Raw genomic sequence first — 27,090 nt, forward strand, 5'->3', positions numbered from 1 at the left:
AACTAAACTCATGTAAATGCAATAGTTACGCTTAGCTATTTTAACTTGCATTTTTAGTACAAATTAAAACTGAAGATCAAATAAGCAAAGGAACTTTACGGTAAGATGGTAAATCTCTCTGCTGTTAACTAAGTCAATGTAGCCCAAGAAGACAGAGAGAACATCTCTATAATTCAGTCCTGAATGGATACAATCACAAAAACGTAACCACCACACTTAGAAAAACCACTTTGAAAATGTTAACATAATAAGCTAAACAGTCCACTATGAGGGAATGTCACACATTCATTTGCAAAGCCTAAAATGAGAAAATGTCTTTATTTTGATTACACTTATAGTCTTACACACCTCCCTCATCAGGCTAAGAGCAAGCTGACACAGAGAACAAAGTGCATAGATTTGAGGGTAGAATTGGGAGTAGAGGGCAAACTGAGATGTAATACTGGCTCCAACACTAGCCACTAAAATTTAAGTGATTCACTACCACCTCCGAGCCTACTGCTCATTGGTTAGATAGGAAGTCTCTCAAAATGGTGTGAATAACATGAAACTTGCTTGAAAGTCAAAAAAGTTGGAGACAGTAGGCACTCAAAAAATGTGATTTTCTTCCCTCCCTTGATAACATGTCAAAGGAGGTGAATGATGGAAAATAATTTTGAGTTTTAGTGATAAGTAGGGCATCTCTAATCAAGCACTAGGGTGGGATCTTGTAATTTATCAGACGGAGAAATAAGACACCAGTCCCAAGGTTGGAAAAAGCATAAGATGCCCATTCAAAACAGGATTGAATTCTAACTCACATGCTGAAAGCTTTCAATATCTTCTCATTGTACTTTGTAATAAAATTACAAACACCTACACAAATTTAAAACAGCCATCCAAAAGAAAAACACAAAAATAAATAAACAAGATACAAATACAAATACCTTACCATGGCCAAAAGGTCCTACATGATCTAGTCTCACAATTCATCCTCCTCTGGGGAGCTTCAGCCAAACTGACCTCTAGTTTGCTCCATAAACACCCCAAGCTCTTTCCACATTCAACTCGGAAACACTCAGGCCCCTCAGCCTCAAGTGTTTTTGCCTTTGTTGTTCAAACAGCTGAATCCTCTCACCCTTCACAGCTTCCCTGGAGCATTCCCTACTCCCAGCTTCAAGTAGTTCCTCACCAGCTACCCTGAGTGACCCACTATTGTATTCTCCAGAGCTTTGCTCACAATAGCAAATGATCATTTATTTATTTCACCTGCCCTTCTCTATGGCCCCAGTGAAATGCATACGCTTGAGGGCAGGAACCTGGTCTCTCTTGTTGACCTCTATAATCCCAGTATATAACAAGCATCTGTTTAGTAAGTAGTTTACTGAACAAACACGATGGGGGACACATGATTCAGAATACCTGTTGGAAGTAACAGCTCCTGTGTGCCAAGCGCTCAGCAAAAACTCTTTAAGTAGCTAATCCCATCAGATCTTCACTCTGAAGTAGATATTATTAGCTCCATTTCCCACATGAGAAAATAGGAGCTCAGAGAGAAAAGTAACTTGCCTGAGGTTATACAGTAGCATTAATAGCAAGGATTTATTGAGAAATTTACCATGCACCAGGCAGGCCCTGTCGAAGCTCTCTAAATGTATTTTCTCACCCAATATTCAAAACAACCCAAGACACCAGTACTATTAATATCCTCATTTTCATATGAAAAACCAAGTGAGGTAAAGAGAGGTCAAAATTAATTGCCTAATTACGTAAGATGCAGAGCCTGGATATGAACTATGCAGTCTGTCTCCAAAGCTCACATTCTTAACTACTCGTCTATAAGTACAGTTGACAGGAAGTTTTTGTAAAAGTAAGATAATCCATTAAAGCACTTCACTCAAACTAGGCATATAGAAAATACTTTTAAATGTTAGCTGTTACTATTCTTAGTCCAAATTCAACACCTAGTTGTAGGGTAAAGAAAATGTCAGGCTTTTCTGCCCTTCCGCCATCAGGATAGATGATGGATCCTTGTCCTGAATGCATGCCTGATGGCGGGCACCTGGAATAGGGTGTGGGCATAGGTAGATGGGATTCAGCTGAGTTAAGACTGTGCTTTTAAGGGCGGCGTCACGGGGGACGCCAGCAGCACCAGCACCAGCAGCAGCAGCAGCCTCAGCCGAAGCCGAGAAGCAGCAGAACGAACGCTAGAGAGCCCAGATAGAGTGAGGACTTGCTGGGGGCTGGGAGGCCTGCCAGCCTCCCAGCCCCCCAGCCAGCACCCCTGCCTGCCATATGCCTGGTGAACCCCAAATAAAAAAACCTGCAAAACTACTGAGGACTCTGACTCCTCCTTTACCCGATCTGCATGGGATCAGAAAACCTGCACTCTGCCAATTCCTGCCTTTACAATTGGCGTAAGTCGGCAAGATCCAAAGGCCTGGAGGGACTAAGGAGTAAAAGACTGCCTGTGACGACGCTGGAGGCGCCATGGCGGTACAGAAGATGGATACGTCCACGAGCTACAGGATGAGACCTGGCGTGAAGGAGACGCCCGAAAGGACCAGCCAACGACACCGGAAAGGACCAGCCAACGACACCGGATAGGACCAGCCAACGACACCGGAAAGGACCAGCCAATGACCCCTGAGGCAGCAGGCCATTGCTGACGCAGGGAGAGGCCAATGGACTTGAACTGATGAACTGATGATTTTGGACTGACAATCCCGCCAGAAGGCGGAGGACCTTAGCAGGTTATCTTTATTTTTTGAGAATCTGGGGGTGGCCAGTGGGCCTAGATGGCCAAAAGCACCCTGTGTATGCCAGTGGCCAGGTGGAGGAGAAAAGCCAACTAAGGTGGCAAAAGCTGGTACTGATGCTAAGTTGAGAAGCCCTAAAGCGGCTGTTAAGCAGCCTGGGTATGCTGAAGCCCTGTGAATCTCGTAAAATCACCTATGGTGATGCCCTGCTCATTCTTGAGTGAGGGTGAGGAGCTGAGGAGCCCGTCCTTGGGGACGGGTGGGGAATGTGGCTTGGGGTGGAGCCCAAGCCAAATGCAAAGTTTGGATCCCCAACCCATGTGCTTGTGCAGTGGGTTGGCTTGAGAGCAGGGGTCTGTGAGTCGCATGGGTGGCTGTGAAGGCCGAGTGTTGGAGCGACTGCAGACAGAAACCCTGAGGGTTGGCGATTACCCCAACAGAATAAAATTGCCAATCCCAGAGCTAGTGCATCCTGGGGTGGATGCTGTGTGTGCCTTGTAGCCGAGACTACAGCCAGAGAAGGCCAGGAAGCCTGACGGCTCCTGTGTGATATAGTAGATGCCGTGAGTGGTTCCCCTCCCTCGTATGAGCAGTGCCTTCGGCAGCAGATTTGGTGGCTCATCTGCTGGTACCAATAATTGTCTTTTGCACTTGGTTGGTGCCCTGCCTGGACTTATTTGTGTTCTGTTGTATTTTGTTATATTGTATTTTGTTATATTGATGTATTTGCTTTTGTGGGCCATGGCTGCATTGTTTGTTTGCTTAGAAAATTGTATATGTATATGTATAGACTGTATGGCAGAAAACCCTGAGGGGGTGGACTGTAGGGTAAAGAAAATGTCAGGCTTTTCTGCCCTTCCGCCATCAGGATAGATGATGGATCCTTGTCCTGAATGCATGCCTGATGGCGGGCACCTGGAATAGGTGTGGGCATAGGTAGATGGGATTCAGCTGAGTTAAGACTGTGCTTTTAAGGGCGGCGTCACGGGGGGACGCCAGCAGCACCAGCACCAGCAGCAGCAGCAGCCTCAGCCGAAGCCGAGAAGCAGCAGAACGAACGCTAGAGAGCCCAGATAGAGTGAGGACTTGCTGGGGGCTGGGAGGCCTGCCAGCCTCCCAGCCCCCAGCCAGCACCCCTGCCTGCCATATGCCTGGTGAACCCCAAATAAAAAAAACCTGCAAAACTACTGAGGACTCTGACTCCTCCTTTACCCGATCTGCATGGGATCAGAAAACCTGCACTCTGCCAAGTCCTGCCTTTACACTAGTTTTTACATTGTCTTGGGGCATCATCTTAGGAAGTCAATCAAATCTCTAAAAGAACACCTAACTAGGAAATATTAGTATTAAATCCGGTTCCCAAAGCAGTTCATCAGCAAATGCAAACACCTCTGCATCTTTTCATATATTGCAATCCTAAAAACAGATAATTAAGTCAAATGTGCAAAAGTTACAAATTAAGGAGCTACTCCATGCTGACCACAGAACACAAAAATTATCACTGTGAACACTCACCCATACAGCACGATCCCCAGCAATATACTTCCCACATCTGCATTTGTTTTGTGATTTTATGCTTTTATTTCGTCATTGACCATTCAACTGAAATTCAATGAGCATCTAACAAAGGATAAATTGGCCACTTTCATTAGGGTAATTAGTGAATCTCTTTACTAAGTCCATGATTCTTGCCACTAATATCCACATTCAAATTTCTATTTTCCATTTACTTTTTTTAAATAAGTAAATATTCATTGAAATAGATGAAAGCAACTATTTGTCCAAATGACTGCCCCAAAACACAGACACAGAGGGCTCCACTGCTAGAAGTGCCTGGCTGACAGGTTGCCCCACCTGTGACAGCTCAAAACCTAGCTCAAAGAGATGGAATTTCTGCATGGATGAGTTTACCTGTGAAAGCACCTGTAAAAAAACAAAAAACAAAACAAAAACAGTGGCACTTTGAGAAGAAATGTCCAGAAGCAGTCAGATGAAGAAGAAGTCGGTGTCCTTTCTCAGTTCCTACAGTTGCCTCACAGAACAGGGCTTGAACTACAACTGGGCTTCATGATTCAGAAAAGAAGAATATGAGGATAAAGGTAAAGGCAACACACTGCAGAGTTAGGCTTGGACAATTTCTCATCTCGCTTCCAACTCTGAAAGGACTATATCCAGTCCTCAAGATATTGATCTACTCTCATTCTGAATGAGCTGGCTTTCATGGATGTTTTCAAATCAACTTTCCAAAACAGAAAGTGAGAGAGAAGACTCTATCTTTCACTAATTAAGACTCATGAGACCAAAAAAAAACCAAAATAAGTTAGTAAGAACCAGATATAGAAAAATAAATTCGTAAACGACTTTATTTTCAAATTAATACATTAACCTGAATTGAGTTATCAACACATTTAGGATTTAAAAATAATTAGTCCCTTTTCTTCCTGCTTTTTAAAAAGGAAACTGAGCATTTGGTTGGTTAAAATTTATGTATAGGTAGCATAAGGGTGAATTCAGTGAAGCCCAAATCCCAAATCAACAGAATCCAGATTAGTAAGATTTTATTACACTATTATTCACTGTGGTACATTTTCCTTTTTTTTTTTTTTTTTTTTGAAAAGTCAATGAACACATATGAAAGCTCACAAGACTGGTTTTCACTGTTTCCAGCTAAATCAAACAGAGATGGAAAGTGGGGTTTTGTTACTTGAATACATCATAAATTTTACATGAATGCTTCAATTGACAGCTATTATTTATCATAGGTATGCTCTTAACCTGCTATGTATTATAACCCCTTTATAAAAAAAAAAAAAAAAAAAAAACACCGCAGTATCACCTCTATGTATTTCCCACTGGGAAAGGAATTTTAAGCATGATTACTCAAAAAAGTAACATTTACTGATTTTTCTAGCATTGTGGCTCTTTTTATTTGGAGGATGCTTAATAATCAGGTATTCGTTAACATCACAATTACCCTGGGCAGAGCACTAGTAAATCATTTCACATTAGCACAGAACCAAGCAGCATAGTCAAGACTTAGAAGAGGACCCTGGAATGAATACCAATATTCAGTTGACAGAATACAGCGGGTAGAATGTCTCTCAGATAAAGTTAATTTATGAAATATATTTAAACACAGGAGGCAGAACAAGTAACTCCTCATGAGGATTTTTTTTTATTTCACAAATTTTAAAACCAATATGTATTACACACATATAATATTTCTAATTAGCGGCTCAATGGAAATTTTTGACATTTTATGGAAGTCACTGAGTAGATGAACAGCAACAGCAGCTACATAGGCCACCAGCTCTCAATGAAGTCAATGTTAAAAGACTGCTTCTGCCTCTCAGCCCAGATTCAAACACTATCTGTGAAATTCCTCCCAACCTGGCTTACCTCCAAACTGATACCAGGTCGGCCCAGGCTAGAACAGCTCAAGAGCAAAGCCACAGAAAGGAGGCCTACCTAGCTTAGGTCCCAGCCACACAAGTCTGCCCAAGCCCCGCCCACCATATTCAATTCCAAAGGGCATTTAGCACAATAAGGCTGAAAAGTCTGGGGCGGTTCAAAAACTAACTCACTCTTTGTGAGTGGGCAGTCAGGGTATTTCTTACTGAGCATTTGATCTTAGTGCCTGGCACTTCTTGGCTACATCCCAAAGTGCGGCATACATTCTTTAAGCGCTATTCACCTCCCATTTCAAAAGTGCAGGAACACAAAAGACATAAAAGCAAGAATCTTTTGTGTAAAGTTACTTACTCATTGATGGATCTTTAAGGTAAGCTAAGGAATATGCAGATAAAATATTCTTCAGCAATTTAAACCATTTACAATGAGTTTTAGTAATGTAAAGAAATGCTTATGATACAGTAAAATACTGAAATTTTATACAGTCGTGAACATAACTAAGCATAACCAAGTTTAAATAAGCATACACACACACACACACACACAGGGAAATAGGATTAAATAGAAAAGACAAATTGATTACACAGAAAAATGTTAAGGTTATTTCCCCTTTACGTGTGCTATATTCAATTTTTCTTTTTCCAGTGGGCAAATATTATTTTTATATAAGATAAATTATTAATTCTCTTCAAATGAAAACATAAGTTTTTTATTCTTCATTAAAAAAGTTGTGATCTTATTCACTTGAAGTCATAGTCTTTTATCATTGTCTAAAGAGGTATTTCACCACAGCACACACCAAGATTAAAAAAGTCTCACTTGATCCAATTACACTGCTTATTAAGAGCTATTTAATGAGAAGGTAACACCTTTGAGTTATTAGAAGCTATAATGGTCCTGCAGAGTTCCAAACAAATAAGCTAACAGAATTATCTTTGATTCTAAATTGTTTGTCAGGAGATTAATCCATCTGTCCATGAAAAAAGTTATGTTCCTCCAGTGTGTTCAACTTCCTCTGATCTCATTTTAATCAAGTATATTAGCCTCAGTCAAGAGAGTATTTTTTACAGATTTATTGACATATAATTGATATAGTAAGAAATGAATATATTTAATGTGTAAATTTGATAAGTCTAGACATAATGCAAACACCACAATTAAGGTAACAGATGTATACAATACCTTCCAAAGTTTCCTTGTGTCCTGTGGTTTGTTTTTGTTTTTGGTTTGTTTGTGGTAAGAAAAATTAACATGAGATATACTGTCAAAAATTAGGGCCAGGGCCTCCCCTGGTGGCGCAACGGTTGAGTGCTGGGCTGCGAAGCTGCCTGCAGCCTCTGCAGCGCCAGTTCAATACCCAACTGCTGGCGAGGGCCCCACATGGCTAGCAGACCTCTCCTGCCGTGCCCGCTGCTCCCCTCAGCAGTGTATTTCATCAATCTGCCTGTTCTGTTCCCCGCTCTGGCTCTGGTGAATTCTCTCACCCTCCCGCGCTTCTGACTGTACCTAGTGCTTGTATAAATAATTAAAGAAATCTTTAAAAAAAAAAAAAGAAAGAAAAAATTAGGGCCAAAATAAAGGGGGTGGGACTTGTACAGGGAATATAACCAAAATGAAAATGCATATATTGTGCAAAAATGAAAAATGATGTAAGAATTATATAAAATAAAATATTAAAAAAATTTTTGACTGCACATACTGTGTTTACTATAGGCACTAGGTTGTACTACAGATCTCTAGAATTAATTCATGTAAATAACTGAAAATGTATAGAGGTAGGTGTTTTTAACTGTTTAAATTACAGCACAAAAGATTATTTTAATTTTCCAAAAGATTATTTTAATTTCCTAAATGCATATAAAATATAATAACTAGGAAAACAAATTTTTGTCATCAATAGGTAAATTTTCAAGAAGTCTTTATATACTTTAGCATCTATCAAAGAATAAAGAATCACCTTACTGATATGGTAACATTTGGTTAACAGACCTGCAGGAAATACTAAACATTTAAGACAGAAGGAATGGTAAGGGCAACAATCTTGAAGTGAAAGCACAGTTGGCAAGTTTAGGGATGACCAAGGGCACCAGTTTGATTAGAGCAAATAAGCAAGTTGGGTAACGAGAGAGCACAGGGTGAAGCAGGGGCCCACAGCATCTGAGCCCCTGTAGGATACTATATATAAACTGTTGGATATTTTTTTTTTAAGATTTATTTATTTATTTATACAAGCACTGGGTACAGTCAGAAGCGTGGGAGGGTGAGAGAATTCACCAGAGCCAGAGCGGGGAGCAGAGCAGGCAGAAGGACCGAAGTACACTGCTGAGGGGAGCAGTGGGCTGCAGGGAGGTCAGTGCACCATGTGGGACCTTCCTGCAGTGGCCGGGGAGCAGCCGGGGATCAAACCGGCGCCACAGAGGCTACGGGCAGCCTCCAACCCAGCGCTCAACCGCTATGCCACCGGGGAGGCCCAGCTGTTGGATATTCTTGAGTGAGATGGGAAGTTCCTAGAGGGCTTGAGAAAGAGGGATGGCATAGTTGGTCATCACTTCAAAAAGATAATTCTATTCTGGCTTCTATGGACAATAGACCATAAGAGGGCAAAGATGGAAAAGGGAAGAGGAGATAGAAAGTTATGGCAATAATCCAGGAGAGATACCAAGTTGCCTTTGACAAGAAAAGCAGTGAAGAAGGTGAGATCAGGCTCTCAGATATCTTGATAAAATTTGCTAACAGATTGGATGTGAATTGTAAGGAGACTGAAGGATGACTCCAAAGTTTCTGGTTCAGAGAAGAGAAAGAAACATCACAATGAGAAAAGGAAAACTAAAGGTCTCGTGGATGTGTTTTTAAAACAATGCTGCAATGCCTGAGTCTCCTAAGTCCTTGGGGAACAATCTACCTTTGTGCATGACAGCAAGAAAAGGCTACACAACAGGTGTTAAGTGCAGAGTTTACGAATATCATCTATTTCTAACCTCAAGGCCAATCTTCAACTACACACCAAAAATGTTAAATTTTGTATGCTTAGCTCCAGGTGGATATACATTCAATTCAGACTCAATACCAATGTACCTGTCAAGGGTTCTTTCCACTTTCCAATTCCTCTAAGGCCTCCAAAGGCCCCCTAAGCCCTAGCTATCCTACACAGATTAAAATGTTATTGACTAAAAAAGGAAATGGGGGGAACCTCCCTGGTGGCGCAGCAGGTTGAGCACAGCACTGTGAAGCTGTCCGCAGCCCCTGCAGCGCGGGTTCGATTCCCAGCCCACCAGGGAGATACCCACATGATGCCGCAGACCTCTCCTGTCTCACCCGCTACTCCCCTCAGCAGTGTATTTTAGTCAATCTGCCTGTTCTGCTCCCTGCTCTGTCTCTAGTGAATTTTCCTGTATCCCAGTTCTTGTATAAATAAATTTAAAAAATCAAAAAAAAAAGGAAAGGAGGGAAAGACAGGTGAATAAGGAGGCAAATGGATATATTATATTCACTTTCTCCCACCTCCAGTCTTCATTTGCCCCTTCCATTTCACATCTCCTTCCAAGACTTATGTCAAATATCCAGCACATCTAAAGCCGTGTGTGTGTGTATAAATGCAGGATTTGGGCGTGGGGAGTTGAAGGGTGGATATTGGTTGCAAAGTAATATTGCGAACAGAAATGTGAGGAGAAAAAAAAGAATACTGTATTCATTTCTTTTAAAAATTTGAAATATGAAGTCACTTTGTTAATATGTAATTGATTTGTGAATGAATAGACTGTTGCTAAAAGGCTGTAATTAAGTTTGTAGATTAATTGTAGGTTAAAGGATGATGGGGACTTTAAACTAGAAGAAACAGAAAGAACCCACTCGAACCCAAAGATTCATTTTAGCACCATGAAAACAGAAACAGATATTGCACCCTCATGATGGGATAGAATAAGAAACACAAAGAACCTTGTAGGAACATTCACGCCTAAAAAAATTCTGGACAGCTCTCTATATTTTTCCTATACCACTTTATAGGAAATACAAGAGCTAGAGATAGAGGAATGTGTTAAACAATACCTCTTGCAGAGTAATATTTTAGAATTGAGTAGTACTGATTCAATTTTATGGAATTTTATAGGACTAATGATTGTTTCTCCAACAAATCAAAGACATGGGAAAGAGAAGGGGTACAAACCTATTACAGGTTAAATCAATGAACTTACATAATAACCAATATAATTTAGGACTTTATTTGAATTCTGATTCCAACAAATCAACCATAACACAACACCCTTGGTACAACTTAAAAAGTGTGAAATACATCCTGAGTATCAGATCATGTTAAGTTGGAGGTAGAGTAGGTATTAATTTTGCTAGGTGCAATAATTCCATAGTAATTATATTTAAAATAAGAAGTCATTAATTAAAGATAATTACCTTTCTTAGAAAAAGCTAGAGGAAAAAAAACATTAGAGAGGTAAAACAAGAACAATAATTTTATTGCAACGTTCATTCACCATACTCCCTATGTGTTTCAAATTCTCCTACAATTAGATGTTCTTAAGAATAAAGAAAAATGGGAAAAAATATCAGTAACAAGAGGCAGTGAGACCTCAATATGAACTCTTAAAATTATTTGAATTGGTATAGCCACTATGGAAAGCAGTATTGAGGATCCTCAAAGGAAATTTTTTTTAAATATTTATTTTATTTATTTATGCACACAAGAACTGGGGTATAGGCCAGAGGTGCAGGTAGAAGGATTCACCAGGGACAGACTGGGGAGCAGAACAGGAAGATCGACTGAAATACACTGCTGAAGGGAGCAGTGGGTGAGACAGGTCTGCAGCACCATGTGGGTTACCTTCCTGGCCAGGGATCGAACTCATGCTGCAGTGGCTGGCAATAGCTTGATAGTGCTGAGACTTTAATTCCCGTACCACCAAGGAGGCCCTCGAAAGAAATTTTTAAATAGAAAATACCATCTACTCCAGCAATTCCACTTCTCAGAATATATCCAAAGGAAAGGAAAACACTAATTTGAAGAGAAATCTGTACCTATACGTTAATAGCAGCATTATTTACAATAGTCAAATCATGAAAACAACCTGAGTGTCTACCCGTGGATGGACAAATAAAGAACATGAGAGATACACAAATACACACACACACACACACACACAATGGAATAACATCCAAATAATGTGGAAATTCTACCATTTGTGACAACAGGAATAATGCTTAGTGAAATAAGTCAGAGAAAGATCTCAATTCTTTGTGGAATCTTTTTATCTTTTTTTTTTTTAATTTTACTTCATTTTATTTTTTATATTTATTTTCAAACACTTAATTTTGGGGGAGTATTTGATTTCTCCCCTCAGATATGGATCAAGAAGATGTGGTATATGTACACAATGGAATACTACACAGCAATCAAAAAGATAAACTCATGCCATTCAACTCAACTCAGCAACATGGAGCTCGAAGGGATTATGCTATAAGTTGCAAGGAGAAAGATAAATATCAGATGGTTTCACTTACATGTAGAATATAGAGAATCCGAACAAAGGATCAGGAAAAAGACAAAACTTGCAAGCTGATCATAGAGCTGAGGTATACAACAGGGGAGGGGAAGGGAAAAGGGTCAAAATGGTAAGGAAGAGGACAGGGACTGTGGTGACAGATCACTGGGTGGTGGAAGAACTATATGTAATCTTAAAGAAAAGAAAACCCCGATTGGAAAAAAAAAAGAAAGAAATATCAGCCTTGTGATTGCCAGAGGCAGTGGGAACAGGAAAGGAGAATTAGAGGAAAGTAGTTAGAGGTACAAACTTCATTATAAACTAAATAAGTACCAGGGATGTAATGTGCAATGTGATGGCTGTAATTGACACTGCTGTGTGATATGTAGGGAAGACATTAGAGTAAATCCTGAGTCCTCATGATAAGAAGAAAAAAATTTTTCCTTTCTTCTCCTTTCTTTTGTTTTTATTGTATCTATATGAGAAGATGAATGTTAGCTGAACCTATGGCAGTAGTCATATTTCCAATACATGTCACTGAAACCATCATGTTAAACTCCTTAAAATTTATCCAACGCCCTATGTCAGTTACTTCCCAATAAAACTAGAAAAAGTGTCAAAAAAGTAATACTATTGGTAACTGTTAATCTGTGTGAATGAAGATTTCCTTGATTATAGCAACATAAAATACAAAAACCAAAAATAGAAAAATCAATTGTACACTGAGGCTTTTAAGAGGTTATCATTTCCATTCAATAATCACTAATTGTAAATGTTATGTTCATTATAATGACCTTGTGGTTCAGAATGACTTCATAATAGAATTTTACTATAAATTAGAATTTAAAATAACTTTATTTTGATTAACAAACTATCATTCATCTGTAGTTCTCAATAAGTTATTTGGGGAGGAATGGAGGCTCAAGAGTTAAAAAAAAGGTTTGAAAATTCTCTGCCTTAGACTATTGATTTCCCATATTAACTGTTTCAGCTTTTGTGGCTTTAAATGAAATATTATGATTTACAAATTGAAAAGGTTGCTGTTAAGTACCTAAAGAGCAGGTATTCTATACAGTTTATTAGGAAATATGATACTCTTCTTTCAAAGAATAAACTTGGATGTGGAAGAAGACTGTGGTAGGCAGACCTAAAGTATGTGGGGATCACAAAACTACCTGCAAGAAGACAGGAATTTCCTCAGGTAACAGGCCAGAATCTGTTCCAAGAGCTTTTCCATAAAACACAGAAGAGAGAACTAGACATGAAAAAGATTGCAGTACCAAAAGCCTACCATCATTCATTCATTCATTCATTCAACAAATGAATTTTTAATGTGAGTATTTATTAGATGCCTACCTTACTACACTAAGTACTGGGAGACAGGCAAAAATCCTGCCTTTGTGGGTTACATTCTTAGAAAAGGGAAAACAAGAATTTTTTTGTTTTTTAAAGATAGTACATGATAGAGTCATATGCATCAGAAAAACTCACTTGACACCCCAATCTAACCTCTAACCTGCCTTCCTAAACAGTTTCCCCTCCCTCCCATCTTTCTGGGTTCACACCAAGGTCAAGCTTTCTTACAACCTTGGCCTTTACATTAGATGTTTCCCCTACGTTCTAAGTTAATGTTAATGGAAACTATTCTCCCTTTTGATGGCCCACTTCAGTGAAGGCTAATAATCATCCTTTCAACTCCAAGAGAGGTTTTTCCATACCATTTGCCCCCATAAGTTTGAGCCATGCCCCTCCAGGTATAGCTGCATCTCTCATACATTCATATCACTACCATAGGCAATCTAAACCTGCAGTCTATCTTTGTCTATCTCTCTACCCGGAAAACCACAGTCACCTTGAGTCAGTGGCTAGGTGCATGATTCATCCAACACACCAGTTTTACTGCTTCTAAATACCAACATATCACAACTATTACAGCCATTAATATCCATGGCCAAATCCTACACTCCATCTGTACCCTAAATATTAAATTCCAGTATTGTACTCTGACTACAGAGTACTTCTATCAGGTATCTCTCTTATACTTAGCTATACTTGTATATTTACCTCATCCAGATTTCTAATCCCTTGAATTAATCATTTTCTGTCAAAATTAATCAAAATTAATCATTTCCAGCTTTTTCTGATTTGGTCATCACCTCTACCCAATCTAAACCTCACATCCCATCACTTCAACCACTCTCTTGCCAATATTTTGAACTCCCTTGCAGTCCTACCACAGGTACAAAACAAAATTCAAATACTAGACTTTTCCAAGTATTAATCACCTCTGGTTCTACTGAATTTTGCCACATAAGTCAAACAATATATGAACTAGTGTCACTGCAAATTAATGTCCCTTGTCTTTGTGGTAAACCTTTCCCAAGTTTCTAGTCATCCTTGATGCCACCTTTGCCTCATCCCACATATTGAACTGGACATAACCAATCACCTTAATAATATAACTTGAATCCATCCTATTCTCTCAATTTCTAGTGCATAATTTAGAGAAAAAGAAAGACAAGAAAAATCAAAACTAAAATTAAAACAATAATCTAAATGGGAGAAAAATGGACAAACATCCCTTGTCCTATTAACTCAGAAAATCTTATTTCCTATCATGTAGAAATAGTACACACCCTCCAAACAATTTATCACTAATTGTGAATCACAGATTGATATCATATAACTGCATCATATTTTATTGTACTATTCATCTCTAGACTTATAATACTTTTAAAGATATATACATATATACTTCTATCTTTCACATCTCCTAAAGAAGCATGTACTTACAGTCCACTTGATCAAAATTTAAATCATCACACCAGATTTCTTTCTTTAAATGAGTTCATTGCTACAAATAAGTACTAATTAGATGGAGTTTTGCTATAGATTCACCAATAATCCTGACAATACTATTTCTTTATACATCTTCCAAATATAATTATATTTCCATTGGGTGTTTTTTCCTTAAATTTTAAACCAGAAAAGACTCCACTTGGATTTTTTCTCCTTGGTTTTTGCATTTCCCCTCAAACTTCCCATCTTCACCTGGTACATTTCTAAAACTAGAAAGACCTAACAAAAGCAGAATATTGAAGGTGTATTTTCTTAAATTCTCCAAACCTCTAATAGTGATATAAACAACTGAATTCACCAGCTGGTTTGTGGATACTTTCCAAAAATGTATCATGAGGTTATGAATGTTATGTCTCAGTAGAATATTTTAGAAATCAATTTACACCAACAGGCCAACCAAATGACCTACCTATAGTACCATCAATCAACCAACAAATGAAAAACTATCATTACAACTCTACAGAAATTTTTATTCATTCTCAAACTAACAACTTATTTACCTTTCCATAATCAATTCTCAACTAGAGGTAGTAATTAAAATCTAGCACATTTTTGATTGATATAAAATGTTAACATAGACGACAGACATTAGACAGATAACCCATTAACTGGGTGCGCAAATAACCACAGCAGAGGTTTTAGCTACCACTAATCTATCAAAGCAAGTCAAGTGCTTTCAAAATTGCATTCTTACCCAATTTTTATATCATACCTTTAGCTGTAACATTTAAAAGCTCCTGATTACTACATTTTAAAATTTAGATGAGTCATAGTGCTTTGTATGCAGGAGTTGGATGTGAATCAAAATTATAAGTAATGCACTTGCTGGCTACTCAAAAAGTGATTTTGTGGCCAGATTCAGAAAGATTGAAACATATAATCATAAATACATCCTGTGTTTTTCAAATGGTCACTTCCCAACTGTAGGCACAGTTCAGTAAACATGCCAAGTGCCCCTCTCCTCCCTGAACATCTCAAATTATAGACTACTTCTAATCCCACCCCCTTAATTAACACGTAGGTGTCTGAAACCTAGGGTCATCTGCCGTACAGTCGCAGGATTCCACCTCAGAAACATCATGTTGTGAGCCATTCTAAAGGTGACAGTAAAGAAAACTGAGAAGGATATTCTAGAAGAGCTCTATCTTGTGATCTGGAATCATAAGCTAAATGATCCTATATCTAAATCTAATCTAAAATTGAACCATCAACAACAAAATTCCATCTCAAATCTAGACACTAAAACTAGCAAATTGGAAGAAAAAGAAAAGACAAATTTAAATGCCCATTTAAATTTCTGGCATAAGACCACTACAGAACCAACCAAAAAGTTTGTTGAATAAATGACTGCATAATTCTTGATAGGATAACTTCATTGATTTTAAGAGTTCCAAATTCAGTAAGTAAACTTAGGTGTCTGGATACCATAGCTGAAATTAAAACCCCAGACTAGTAGATGCAACACACCTCCAGTCTCTGCTAGTCTCCGCATTGCTGCTGCAGTCATTTCAAAACATACACACATCTACACAGAGAGAGATACGCTATTCTTCGAGTAATCCCCAAAAGTGAGGACAGAACCAGAGAATCAGGAGGACTGACAGCAGGCCCTGCTCCCCCATAAGCCTTTGCATTAAAGTGGCCAGGATCCGAGTGAATCACTAGGAATGAGACAGTCACCCCAGACCAGACAGTCACCCCTGGCCATGTCGAGGGCAGGAGAGGCGAACAAGTCAGGGGAGAGTTGAATAACTCCAACCTGCTGCAGGTAAGTATGCAAGGATCGCGCAGAACTCTTTTGAGTCAGGATCCCGCAGAGCTGCACCATAGATACCAAAGCCGACCCCACCTAGGCACCCCAAAGCTTTCTAACGCAGAAGGCCTAGTTCTCCGGGACTTCAAAACCCGTACAGGACAGGACAGGACAGGACAGGACGAGGGCAAACGGCAGGATCTGTCCGCTTCCCAGCCGCCCCATGCTGCGACGCGGCCCTGCGGCCACATGCTCCACTGCCCCATCGCCCAGCACAGCCCCAGGCCCGCAGGGCCTCAGCCACCCTCCCCACAGGTTGATCCAGGCCACAAGCAGGTGAGATCGGGAGGCCTCTGGGCAGCCGGCAGCACCCCGCAGCCAGCAGCCTACCAACACGCATCGCTTACCTCCCTTCTGCCACTAGCTCAGCCCCGCGCCCGCTGCCTGACGTGGCCCGCCCCGCCGTCTCGAACGCCCGGAGGCGGGGTCTGTGAGAAGAGAGCCAATGGCCTGCAGACCATGAGGGCCTGCCCCGCCTCGTCCAGCTCCGGCCCGCCTGTCCTCGCTCGCGCGCACGCGCGCCCAGTGCCCAGGCCGCGCACTGCGGCTGCAAGACGGCGTAGGCGGGGAGCCCAGCGCCCTGCGCTGTGCGCCCTGGAGCAGGAAGGGCGCGGGCTGCTGCTGGCTTTGGGGCTGCGTTGCAGTGTCAGCCCAGTAGAAAGCAGATTACAGAGACCTGCCTGGAGGATCACTGCAGCGTGTCCGGGTAGTCCTTTTGGCAATCTGTCCCGGTGCAGCTTCAGCGATGCAAAGCGGCTTGGTATTTGGAGATTTGTTTTCCCAGGGGGAGGGTTAAGTATTGGTAACATTAAGGATCCAGAAATTTTAATGCACACAGACAACTTGCAGCTACAGTCTTCGCCTTGTACTTGCTGCTTGGTATCTTGACTTCACTTGGCCAACACAGAACACTGCAGCTGTCTATGCCAGAGTGACACGGTCATCCACCTGTTGAATAGTCTGAACAGAGCCTTCTAACCCAGGTGTTTTTGTTGGTTTAATCTGGAGAGAATTGATGCACGGAAATGTTACTGTTATTGTTATTGTTTTTGTTTGATGTCTAGAACGTGTCCATGTGTGCGTGATCGGGCATCTTCAGAGGAAATTGATAAGATCCCTGGTCCAAGAGAACAGAAACTGAAAGAGGCAGCAGGGGGGGAAAGAAAGAGGGGAGATTATGATGATTGTGGATGACTGAAGTGGAGATTAAATACAGGACAAAATAATTAAGTCAACTTGCTCTAGAGAACTTGACTTACCCAGCATTTTCTAAACCCTAGTGCAACTTTAGAAGCAGGTAGGGAGCTTAATTTAGAAGGCAGTTCCTGGCCCCAATCTTTAAAGATTCTGACTTAATTACTCTGCTATGGGGCATTGATACTGGAATTATTCTAAGTTTCCAAAGCCTTTTATGTACTTTGATGTACTGACAAGTTCTGCTTCTCATGTGTAGGAATAATTTGGTTCCTTGTATGTTCTCCATTATCACAGACCACCATTAGTTCTCGCAATAATCAATTATGCATTCATTGTGTAAGAATTTATATTAATTTTGAGCCTATTTATATATTGAATCTGTTATCGTTTGAGAGGAAGTGATTGCCTTTTTGATTTTATGGACTTTGATGATATTCCTCTTCCGTCTTAATAATTCCAAAAGCAGGCCTCCTTTGTGGTGCAAAGAGTTAAGTGTCAGCACTATGAAACTACCCTCAGACACTGCAGCACGAGTTCCATCCCCCATCAAGGAGCTAACCCACATGGCACAGCAGACCTCTCCTGTCTGGTCCCCTGCTCCCTTCAATCAGCCTGTTCTATTAGCTGCTCTGTCTCTGGTGAATCTTCTGTGAGAAGAAGATTCACACTTCTGGCCTACACCCCAGGTCTTGCTTGCATAAATAAATAAATCTTTAAAAACAAATAAATAAATAAAAATAATTCCAATGCATTGGCATTTCTTTAAGGACCATTTTAACTCTTTTTAAAAATTCTTCTATTGCCTGCAAACTGTTCTAACCACTATGGAAAGCTGTGTTGAGGACCCTCAAATTACTAAAAATGGATCTACCATATGACCCAGCAATTCCATTCCTAACAACATGTTTTTCTTTTTCTTTCTGACTCATTTCACTGAGCATAATCCTTTCTAGCTCCATCCATATTGCTGCAAACAGCATTAGTTTATCTTTTTGATTGCTAAATAGTATTCCATTATGTATATATACCACATCTTCTTGATCCAGTCATCTATTTTGGGGCATTTGGGTTGTTTCCAGGTTTTACCTATTGTAAATAGTGTTGCAAGGGTACAGGTGTTCATTTGAATCAGTGTGTTTGTGTCCTTTGGGTAGATCCCCAAGAGTGGAATTACCTGGTCATATGGTACCATTTTTAGTAGACTGAGGAACCTCTGGACAGCTTTCCATAGTGGTTGAACCAGTTTGCCTTCCAACCAGCAGTGAAGCAGAGTTCCTTTTCACCACATCCTCACCAACATTTGTTGTTGCTAGTTTTTTTTTAATGTGTGCCATTCTCTTTGGTGTAAGGTGGTATCTCATTGTGGTTTTGATTTGCATTTCCCTGATTATGCGAGATGTTGAACATTTTTTCATATGCCTTTTGGCTATTTGCATTTTCTCTTTAGAGAAGTCTCTTTTTAGCTCTTCTGCCCATTTTTGACTGGATTATTTACTTTGTTTTTGTAGAGTCCTCTGGGTTCTTTGTAGATCTTTCACATCAGTCACTTACCAGTTGCATGGAGTGCAAAAATTTTCTCCCATTCATTAGGGTGTCTCTTTGTTTTGGTTTGGTTTGGTTTGGCATCTCTTATGCTGTACAGAAGCTTTTCAGTTTAATGTAATACCAGCTGTTTATCTTTTCCTTTACTTTCTTTGCTTTTGGGGATATCTTTAAAGATGTTACTGCTGGGCCTCGCCGGTGGCACAGCGGTTGAGCGCTGGGTTGCGAAGCTGCCCGCAGCCTCTGCAGTGCCGGTTCTATCACCCACCACCAGGTGAGGGTCCCACATGGCACACAGACCTCTCCTGCCACCCACTGCTCCCCTCAGTAGTGTACTTTGTCTGTCTGCCTGCTCTGCTCCCTCCTCTGGCTCCGGTGAATTCTCTCACCCTTCTGCGCTTCTGACTGTACCCAATGTTTGTATAAATAAATAAATAAATCTTTTCTTTTTTTTAAAAAAAAAGATGTTACTGAGAAGTATGTCGTATAGTGTTTTACCTATATTTTCTTCTATATGTTTTATGGTTTCAGGTCTCATATACAGATCTTTTATCCATTTTGAGTTGATTTTTGTGCATGGTATGAGGTAGTAGTCTAGCTTCATTTTTTGCATATAGCAGTCCAGTTTTCCCAGCATCATTTATTAAACAAACTGTCCTTGTTCCATTGCACAGGACTCCAAACTATTTAGGGGTGCATACTCAAAGTGATCTGGCCATTCATGCACACAAAAGCAAAAGAAGCATAGATAGTAATAGGTCTTTAATAGATTAATGTGTACAGAGAGAGAGGACAATAGACAATATATCTAATCAGGGGCCTTCCTTGTGGCACAGGGGTTGGTGACACAGCGCTATCAAATTGTCACCAGCCACTGCAACATGAGTTCAATCCCTGACCAGGGAGCTAACCCACATGGCACAGCAGACCTCTCCTGCCTTGCCCACTGCTCCCCTCAGCAGTGTATTTCAGTAGATCTGCCTGTTCTGGCCTATACCCCAGTTCTAGTATGCATAAATAAATAAATCTTAAAAAAAAAAAAAAAAGAATATATCTTTTTTTCCCAGTAAAACTTTTAAAATCACCTATCTCCTAATGGGCAAATATCTAGCAAAACAGGGTCAGCCAGAAGCAGGGCCATAGGGCCAAAAGCTTGCCACAAATATAGGGTAACTTCTGGCTTGAAACTACAAAAATGGAGTAGGCCAGGTACCAAAGAACTGGGGCAAAAGGAGGTGGGGGAAAAGTACAGTCAATATAATGGTTTCCATTGTCTGTGCCAAGGACAGTCTCCCCAAGTGTCTTTCATGGACATGTCTCTTCTCCATGTGTCTCCTCTTTCAGCAAGCAGTACCAGGGTACAAGTCAAAGCCTGAGAAGCGAGAGCCCTTGTGCCCACCTGCCTTCTGGGTCACCACGTGGCCACTCAGCTAGCCTCTACTTCCCAGCAGCTGCATGTAAGTGAGGGTGGGAATATGGTACCTTCCCTTACAATGAGAGTTTTTGTTTCTTTGATTGGCTTTAAAGTCCTGTGTTGTTTCTCAAAAATTTTTTATTTTATTTCACAGATTTAATTTTACTTTGTCATTTTATACATAGGGAAACCAAGATCCCATAGGAATAAAAGCAGTCCTCTTTCTACAATATTCCCACTGGAACAACCCACTCCATGCTTAGAAATTTTTTAAATAATAACAAATTTAAAAAGAAATTAGGGTCAAGATTAGACAACAAAGCATAGAACTGACTCTGATAGGCCAGCTGTGTTCTTAGCTGGGAGGAAATGTCTCCAGCCTACTTAATTATTCAAATTAGCTGAATAATTCCGTTTCCTTTTGAGCTCAAAGCAAAGAGTTGAGCCTGTGGGAATACAGCTACTATTTGTAGTTTTGATTGAAGTTAAGACCTAGGAAAGGTCAGTTTACTTGAGTAAGGTACACCCACATCTAATACAGGTATTTGTAGTCCAGCACTAGCAGTTTACGAGAGTCAGCCTTCAATGAAATTTTGAGAAACAACAAAGAAATGAACAAACCTTCGTGGGGGCAGTGGGAAGAGAATCCACTTTACATATATAACCTGCAGAGAGTAATCTAGACTTAACACAGAAGAAACAGCAAAGATGGACCTGACAATGGAAGGATTAAAAAAGCCTTCAAAATCAAGAAAAAGATAAACAGCTGGGACTACATCAAATTAAAGAGCTTCTGTACAGCAAAAGAGACAGTAACCAAAACAAAGAGAGACCCCACTGATTGGGAGAAAATTTTTGCACACAACACTAGTGATAAGGGTCTGATCACAAAAATCTACAAAGAGCTGACAAGACTCAACAAAAACAAAGTAAATAACCCAGTCAAAAAATGGCCAGAAGAGCTAAAAAGAAACTTCTCTGAAGAGGAAATGCAAATGGCCAATAGGCATATGAAAAAATGTTCAACATCACTTGTAATCAGGGAAATGCAAATCAAAACCATAATGAGATACCATCTTACACCAGTGAGAATGGCACATATTAAAAAAACTAGCAACAGCAAATGTTGGCGAGGATGTGGTGAAAAGGAACTCTCCTACACTGCTGGTGGGAATGCAAACTGGTCCAACCATTTTGGAAAGGTGTCTAGAGGTTACTCAGTCTGCTAAAAATTGAGCTTCCTTATGATCCAGCAATCCCACTCCTAGGTATTTACCCAAAGGACACAAAAACATTAATTCAAAAAGACACCTGCACCCCTATGTTTATTGCAGCACTATTTACAATAGGTAAGCTACGGAAACAACCCAAATGCCCCCAAATAGATGACTGGATCAAGAAGATGTGATACATATACACAATGGAATATTACTTAGCAATCAAAAAAGATAAACTCATGCCATTTACAGCAACATGGATGGAGCTGGAAGGGATCATGCTCAGCAAAATAAACCAGAAAGAAAAAGAAAAATACCAGATGGTCTCACTCATAGCAGGGATTTAAAAAATCTAAATAAGGGATCAGGAAAAAGACTATAATAAAGTAAAAATCAAAATTAACAGGCAACTATAAACCAGAGACACACCATAGCGGGGGTGGGGGGGGGTAGAAGGGAGTAGGATCAAAACAAGCGTGTTGGGAATTTTACAGGGACGATTACCAAGATGAAAATGCATAAATTGTACAAAAATGAAATAAGATGTAAAAAATATATAAAATAAAATTTTTTAAAAAGTGAATTTCTTAGAGTAAAAAATAAAAACATTTAAAAAAGCCTTCAAAATCATATACAGTGTTGTAAAGCAATGTTATGTCAATTATATATATATATATATATAAAATAAAAAAATTTAAGGACCTCCCTGGTGGCGCAAGGGGTTAAGCACAGCACTAAGAAGCTATCCACAGCCTCTGCAGCACAAGTTCGATCCCCAGCTGGCCAGGGAGCTATCCACATGGTGCAACGGACCTCTCCTGTCCCACCCGCTGCTCCCCTCAACAGTGTAGATCAGTCAGTCTGCCTGTTCTCTTTCTCCCTCTGTGGTGAATCCTCTCACCCTCTGCACCTCTGGCCTGTACCCCAGTTCTTGTATGCATAAATATATAAATCTTTTTTTAAAAAATTAAGTCTTCAAATCTGTGTGTTATCTTCTCCATAGGCTTAGATTGTCCATGCAAATGAACTCTGCTTCTAAATATTCGACAAATCACCATGCCTAAGAGGTAAGCAGGCAGACAGCTTTTCTGTTAAACTCCTGTATTATTTCTTCTAAAGTAGTTAAGCACTTAGTTCTGTATTATATGTGACCCTTTACATAAGTACATTTTTTGAAGTCAGTATAGAGGGGCTTATTGACTTTCCCAGCAACAAAGAGATAAGAAAAATGTGTCCACTCCTAAATCATTAACTGAACTGAAAAGAATATGCTAACAACAAAGACATAGTCTGAATCCTGTACAATAAGGGAAGGTCATGTCATCCACAGCATTAAGAGAAGGACAAAGCCTGAACTCAGGCCTGAGCATGCTGGGCTAGCTCAACACGCCCGCACAGTCATCAGCAGCATGAGGAGAAATTCAGAACTGAGTCACAGGACTCTGCTGTCAACACCTAACAAAAAGAAATCTTATTAGATTTAATTAGATGCAAGCATCTAACTTTGATGGCTTCCCATCTCCCCATTTCTTTCAGAGAAGCCAGTCTTTACAGGGGCCAACAAGCTGTGTGTGATTTGCCTCCCCAGTACCAGGCACCTCCATCCCCCTCTATCCCTACCCCCACAGATTCCTAAAGTCTTTGAACTTGAATTCTACTCTCCTTCCCAACTCACTCTACTCCCATCACCCTGCCTCCTTGCTGCTGCAGTATTTGGGCACTTCCCCCATCAGCCTCATGATACATTCCACTGCATCATTCAAGTCTTTGCTGAGCTATTGCCTTCTAAACAGACAGTCTATTAGAAACAGTCCTAGCAGGAAATAGATGGCACAATTAGAGGGGAGTTTAATAAGGGACTATAAACAAAGGCGTGGGCAGGAAATAAAAATCACATAGGGGCCAAAATCACTCAGTACTCCTGGGGCCCAAAAATTGCCCCTGGGCCTAAAAAGCAGGGAGAAAATGTAGTTATGAAACATGAAGATTGTGTGCAGAAGTCCCACCTGATAGAAATTGGGAACTTGGGTCAGGAAACATTGAGTCCACGGTGACCCAATAGGAAGGGAACCCAAGAATTAACACCTTGACCTTCCTCACGCTCCTGGCTTCTCTCTCCTGATCTTCTGAAGCAAAAGAAGCCAATGATGCTGTTCATTCAAGTCAGCCTCCTGGGACACAGTGAAAGAACAAAAAGAAGGTATCTGGTACATTTATCTACATCGCAAATAGCATTTAGCTTTGGCTGTGTATCACACCATCCCAAAACTTAGTGATTTAAGAGCACAAATATTTATTCATTTGCAGGCAGTTCTTTGATATAGACAGGTTTTGCTGGTGCCTCTGGAGTCTGTTTATGTGTCTGCAGTCAGTTGGCAGCTTGACTGCTCTAGGATGGCTTTATGACATGCCTGGGGTTTGCCTAAAGGCAGCTGGGCCAGTAGGGATGATGGAGCCATGTATCTCTACTAACTATAACCAATTACTTTTCTCATTCATGAGATACTATCAGATCCTTGCTTATATCGAGACACATTAATTTGATGGAATTCCCATGTTAAAGCAATCTGAGTTTTGGGCCTCCCTGGTGGCGCAAGGGGTTAAGACGCAACCTATGAAGCTATCCGCAGCCACGGCAGCACGAGTTCGATCCCTGCCTAGGGAGCAACACACATGGTGCAGCAGACCTCTCCTGACTTGCACACTGCTCCCCTCAGCAGTGTATTTCAGTAGATCTGACTGTTCTGCTCCCCGCCCTGTCTCTGGTGAATCCTTTCACCCCCTCCACACCTCTGGCCTGTACCCCAGTGCTTGTATGCATAAATAAATAAATTTTTGGAAAAAAATCCAGTTTTCATTTGACTCAGGAAAGTTTCAAGCCAAAGGGATAAACGATGACTGAACATTATTGCTCTAAATCCAAAGGTCAGCATTTTTTTTTCCTGAAATGAGCTAGAGAATAAATATTTTAGATGTGTGAGCCAAGGGCTAAATTTAGAATATTGAACTTACAATAGCAAGAAGAAAACAAATTTCTATACAAATTTTATTGAAGAAATATATAATGATAATTTAGTACTATCATTTGAAATACTGGTCTGCTGATGAAAAGAATGGAATTTTTTATTAGGGGATAATATTTCATTAATTGGGGTTCAAAGTTAGTATGCCCTGTCATCAAAGTTGCAAATGTTCATCTGTTAATACTGATCTATAATGAGGTTTATGCATTTTTTTGAAAATATCTTTTTAGACACATAGATATAGCCAAATTTTGAGATCAGTCTGTGAGAGTATGATTTTAATTGAGCATATTTGTCACTTGGAGTAATTTACAGAATCCTATTAGATTCTGCTCTTGATATTTGCCAATTATCATGTCATTTTATTGCAGATTAATCACTTCCAATTGAAGATTAGTTGGAAGATTCTCAAATGCAAAGTGAAATGGAATTTGAAATATGGAAATTTCCTTTCTACTTGCACTTGTATTGAGATTGAAAAGTGTTGTTGGAGATGTAATTTGAGCTTTAAAAATATAACTTGTACAAATTTTTGTCAGAATGAAGATCTTCCTTCTTTTTAAAATTTTGACAGCACAGTGTATTAAGCAGCTTGACATTAATTGTGACTCAAGCAGCGTTAGTTAAAACAGCATTAGTTGTTATATGACTTTATTACAGTATAATTTATATATATGAAAATATATATAACTTATAACTTTATACTGAGAAACATAATCAAGTCTGCACCTAAAACTTATATTCAGAGCCACACAGCATTCAATAAAAGTGATTGAGGAAAGATTTCTTTCCAAACAATTTCAATCTTAGGCCTCAGTTCAAAAATCACAAGTCCTCCCCGGTGGTACAGCGGTGGAGCGCTGGGTTGCAAAGCTGCCCGCAGCCTCTGCAGCGCCGGTTCGATCCACGGCTGCTCCCTGGCCACCGGAGGAGGGTCCCACATGGCGCGCAGACCTCTCCTGCCGCCTGCTGCTCCCCTCAGCAGTGTACTTCGGTCCTTCTGCCTGCTCTGCTCCCCGCTCTGGCTCTGGTGAATTCTCTCACCCTCCCGCGCTTCTGACTGTACCCAGTGCTTGTATGTATAAATAAGTAAATAAATCTTTAAAAAAAAAATCACAATAAAACTTTATACTACAGCTAAGTCAGTGACAGAAGTTCCCAGAATGATGATGTTAAGTCAGCCAGAGTAAATGAAGTTCACGAGTGAGACATCTGGTTCAGAGGCACAATAACTCCAAACACTTTTTGCACATTGCCCACAGTTGAACCACACAAATGATTAACCACAGGTTTTATATACCTGTTTTCACAAGCATTCTAAAGATGTCCCGCTAAGCATTTTTTTGCTCCACTCATATGTTTATCACCCTCAGTGTAGTAAATCTTGGCCGATTCCCCTTCAGATTGTATCAAATAAAATTTTCTCAACTTATTTGAAAATATATTCACCTGTTGTTCCATGTAGACAATTCATAGAGGCTGGTTCTTCAGTCATTTCAAACTTAACATTGATTCCTTGAATAAGCAAATAAACAATATTAGTAACACCTGTCAAATTTTCCCCTCAGGTAGTCAAGGAATACTACCTAAAATCAATTACTTTGTTTTTTAATTAACTATTGCTGTTGTCCCTGTGTCATCAAGTCCTCAACTGTTTTACTGAAAGTCTTAAATTTATTTTCTCCAGAAACATTTCTTTGCTGATGCAATCAAACTGATTTGATTAATGGTAATTTGATTACCATTAATAAACAGCTTTCCTTGCTTGACTAACAAATGAGCTGCTCAAAACTTTGGTTGCAGCTTTTTCACTTAAGTGAAGAAATCGGCTGTAATAAGATATATTGCATCTTAAATGATCAGTTTTCTTACTATGAGTTGCTTTCTCAGGAGTTGGGCGTATTATGATGAATCTGAGAATGTCAATATATATTGTAATAGTAGCACACATATAGTTGCACTGTACAATAACAGTATACTTTTACCATCTACTTTGAAAACAAAATAATCCAAGTTCCATCATGCCTTAAAAGTAAAACATGGGCGGGTCTCCCCTGGTGGTGCCGTGGTTGAGCGCTGGGCTGCGAAGCTGCCCACAGCCTCTGAAGTGCCGGTTTGTTCCCCGGCCACCAGTGAGGTTCCCACATGGCATGGCGCTCAGACCTCTCCTGCTGCACCGACTGCTCCCCTCAGCAGTGTACTTCGTCGGTCTGCCTGTTCTGTTCCCCACTCTGGCTCTGGTGAATTCTCTCACTGTCCCGTGCTTCTGACTGTACCCAGTGCTTGTATAAATAAATAAATAAATCTTTAAAAAAAAAAAAAAAGAAAGTAAAACATGGGCCTCCCTGGTGGCACAAGGGGTTAAGCACCGCACTATGAAGCAA

The 27,090-nt window shown here is 40.1% G+C and overlaps 1 protein-coding gene across 2 annotated transcripts in view; it reads right to left on the reverse strand.

Annotated features, from left to right (window-relative positions):
* FOCAD (focadhesin) overlaps positions 1–16,702 on the reverse strand; it is a 268,670-nt gene extending 251,968 nt beyond the window's left edge. Inside the window, exon 1 of one of the 2 annotated variants that reach the window (XM_037495054.2) lies at positions 16,661–16,702. The gene's annotated coding sequence lies outside the window, so the exon portion shown is untranslated. Of the gene's footprint in view, positions 1–931; positions 1,265–16,660 lie in introns of those variants that run through there. The other variant, XM_037495055.2, reaches the window with a different exon arrangement.
* Positions 16,703–27,090: the final 10,388 nt, after the last annotated feature.

The sequence above is a fragment of the Talpa occidentalis genome, unplaced genomic scaffold (assembly GCF_014898055.3).
Source record: "Talpa occidentalis isolate TD23 unplaced genomic scaffold, MPIMG_talOcc4v2.1 talOcc4.7, whole genome shotgun sequence".
In the NCBI taxonomy this organism is placed as follows: Eukaryota; Metazoa; Chordata; class Mammalia; order Eulipotyphla; family Talpidae; genus Talpa; species Talpa occidentalis.